The 3,392-nt window shown below is 43.1% G+C and overlaps 2 long non-coding RNA genes across 2 annotated transcripts; one reads left to right on the top strand and one right to left on the bottom strand.

Moving 5' to 3' along the window:
- The first annotated feature begins 792 nt into the window (after positions 1–792).
- Positions 793–2,008, top strand: LOC139071866 (uncharacterized). Its single transcript, XR_011521671.1, has 3 exons — positions 793–1,022; positions 1,725–1,786; positions 1,875–2,008. It is a non-coding gene; the product is annotated as an uncharacterized lncRNA (long non-coding RNA).
- A 312-nt stretch (positions 2,009–2,320) lies between these two features.
- Positions 2,321–2,915, bottom strand: LOC139071867 (uncharacterized). The gene is made up of 3 exons (XR_011521672.1): positions 2,881–2,915; positions 2,765–2,800; positions 2,321–2,556 (listed from the first exon to the last, which is right to left on the bottom strand). It is a non-coding gene; the product is annotated as an uncharacterized lncRNA (long non-coding RNA).
- Positions 2,916–3,392: the final 477 nt, after the last annotated feature.

Raw genomic sequence — 3,392 nt, 5'->3', positions numbered from 1 at the left:
CAATTAATGCCACAGCAAGTCATTCTGTCCAACAATTGCACAAATTATATCCAAAAAAGAACGCACAAACTCTACAACTAATGGTCTAAATTGAGAGAGTGAAAATCGAGGAACAGTTTTAAGGCGAGGCCGAGGCTCAGGCTGAGGCCTTTCCACGGAGCTAGCTCTGCGGTCACGTGGGTCTGATGCTCATTAATTATACAGAATTTTAGGCTTTTAATACACTTAAACAGAAGAGTGAGAAAAAATTCACCCCCCTCAGAGTTGTCGTGAGTGTAAACTAGATCATTTAAACCAAAAACATGTTCTGGTACCAGGCTGTAAACATGTTTATTTCTGCTGTGAAATTGGTATTTTTAACATGGGAGTCAATGAGGATTTGCTCGCTTCTGACACCAGCCCCTAGTGGATGAGGGTGGAACTGCAATTATTTTCACTTCCGTGTTGGCTTCATTTTCAGACCCATAATTCTTCCGGTTCTTGGAGAGTACAGATGCTTTTTTCTCCTCTCCCTCCCTTCTTATCCCAAGGCTCTTTGTCCTGTCTGTGCACGACTCTTTCTGCATTTTTTCTGGAAACTGGAAATTATTAAAAATGGACCTGGTCAGTTGGTCTCAACCATAGACTGTACATACTGGACAAACGGATTCCATTGGCTTCAATAACACGTTTGTTGTCTATAATGGGAGGTGGCCACCACCGCCATTTTGACCGTGTCACAGGTTCCGTCCAGCCCAGACAATTCCATAAAAGGGAAGAGAGGAGGCGCTGAGGGTGTGGCTGTAAGGCTGGGCTCGAGTGACGACACCCAGGCGAACTAGCTACGAGCTAACCTGAAGCTAACCCTGGCTAACCCAAAGCTAAAGCGGAGGTGGGAGCCGAGCTAACGGATGTAGCCACCTAGCTTCAACCCAACCGGAGCTAACTGGAACACCCATCGACCTGAACCTCACACGGCGTTTAGGTGGAGGTTTTCTGCGCCTGTTCGTGAGAAGTACCTGTATTAAAAAAGTTTTAAATCGGTAAGTTTATAATTTATTTCCGTAATGAAAACATTTTGCTTTGAGCAAGTTTTCAGTACAGTTTTTTTCGGCGCTATCACTCCTGAGTCGCACCAGCCATTAAATGTATCATGAAGAAGAGAAAATATATTTAAGTCGTATTTTGGGGGGATATTTTATTATCTTTCTTACAAAATCTGAGACCAAGCGTTTCACATTGCAACACAAGCACCGGTAACCATAACAGAATGAACAGCCAGCAGAGGAGAGGATGGCGGTGTTTCAAACCCTCCCGGCCGGCGAGGAGAGCTCATTCCTGGGCTGGAGCCGGCCCTCAGCACCCCGCCACAGGCTCTAACAGATGCTGGCGGTGTTTCATATATTTCCAAAATGTTATACTTGTTTGTATCTTGTACAGCCAACTAGCCTTTATTCTGGACTCAGTACAATTTACCAAAAGTAAAGAGACATTATACAGATGAAGTAAGCACAAGATAACTTACTGGAAGACACGGGATTATCATCAGAACCAGAACAAGAGAGCCTGATAACAGTCATGTGAAAATAACAGTTAAAAAGTATGTATGTATAATAGAAATAAAAATATATTAGAATTAGTGTAACTCACTGTGATCCAAACAAATCAGCCATAGCTGATTAGTAAATATGACATGAGGTCTGGGAGTTTTTAAGTTTCATTCTTTTATTACATTTTTTTCTTAGATCTATTAAAAGGTCACCATGGCAGCCTGTGTGTCTCCAACGTCAGCTACACAACGCAGCGTGTAAGTTCCAAGTACTTGTCTTGACCACTTCATGAATGGTTTTGTACTTTAAACAGCTAGGCCAAACCACTTATTTTTTCCTCCATAGCCATTTGGATCATTGGAGACAGCTACGTGGGGCGTGGTGCCCAGAGAGCTGCAGAGACAACCTTGGCCTCCCTGACGTCTGTGTCTCTTGGTTTGGTTGGGGTGGACCATCGACATACATACATGTGCCGACACTTTGCGCCCTGTCTTATAAACTGTAGTGTTAAAAATAAATGTTTTTGCTCAATTACTGGAATTTCTTTGGTTAAGACAAAAGTGAGGAATAATCATTTACAAGTTATTTGTACAACAGGCCCATTTTAAATCCCAACAGTTTCTTAGCAGACAATAGAAATGTGTTCTTTACTAACTTTACTTGGTTTAAAAATCTTACTAAAATAAACAGAGTGCCGTATTGCAAAACCCAATCATATTGTTATGTAAATATTAGCTTTGTAGATATTTTTTACTGGTATCTATTTGTGTGCAACAAAAACCAAACTTAAATAATTTGTCATTCTTTATTGAAAAACAACAAAATACAGGTATACAGAAGTGTGGGAAAATGATAATGTGAAAGTATTGCACTATAAATGAAGTGAGATGAGATGAAGGTGGACGCCAGCGGGCTGGACGCCGGACGAAGAAACCTGGAGACGGATCGCTCAGACAGGAAGGGAAGAGCTTCCTCTTACCTTGATGGAATTAAAGTTAGCCGTCGTCTGAACGCCCAACCGTACGGTCTGAGGTCAAAGGTCACAGGAAACACACACCAGTCAGCAGTCATACAGATGCATAAAGATAACTGTAGCCATGGCAACCAGCTGACATGTCCCCACTTTCACCAGCACCTGGTGCCTGCCGGGTCACCTGAATTCCTGTGTGATTTCAGCACGGTCGGCCGTGACTGCTGCCATCAGAGGTGACCTCTGATCAGCTGAATGAACTCACCTTCCAGGGTGACGCCGTGTTAGAGTCGGCTTCATCCTGTAAACAAACAAACAAACAAATGAGTGGTAACAAAAACACCACGTCTGGTTCTGGTGGAGGCGGAGGACAACATGCACCTTTCCAGGAGCAGAACCCAGATGTTCTTGTTGCTACAAACTAGGGCCTGCACGACTTTATTTTTTTTAAAGTCGACAGTCAAGTAATGAAAGTCGAGTCGACTTCGACTAGTCGTTGATGACGTCATACGCCGGAAGCGGGGGGGGGGGGGGGTCGGTAGGTTAGCTGGAGTTTTTGACAATTAAAATTGCGCCCACATTTTCTAAGTTAACACATCTCTTTTAACAACGGTAAATTCTGCTTCAGCCCTCTCCCCCCTCCCCCTGCGCAGCAGCCGCAAACTCACAGATGCGCCTGCAGCCTTTCCTGCTGCTCTAAACATTAAAATAATTATTTCATTTTCTGTTCCTCACTTCTGATTACCTTCAATGGTGTCTGTTTGTTGCAACCAGCAGGTACAAAAACTAACTTGTTTTTATTTGACTATTTTTCTGTCCTGTCTGTTTATTATCTTCCTGCATCTCCTCTCAGTCCTAAAGAGAAACTGCTACCTGCGTTCATATATATTCAC

This window comes from Nothobranchius furzeri, chromosome 9 (genome assembly GCF_043380555.1).
Source record: "Nothobranchius furzeri strain GRZ-AD chromosome 9, NfurGRZ-RIMD1, whole genome shotgun sequence".
Lineage (NCBI taxonomy): Eukaryota > Metazoa > Chordata > Actinopteri > Cyprinodontiformes > Nothobranchiidae > Nothobranchius > Nothobranchius furzeri.
Note: the sequence above shows the minus strand (reverse complement) of the source record. Positions and strands in the feature narration are given on the sequence as shown.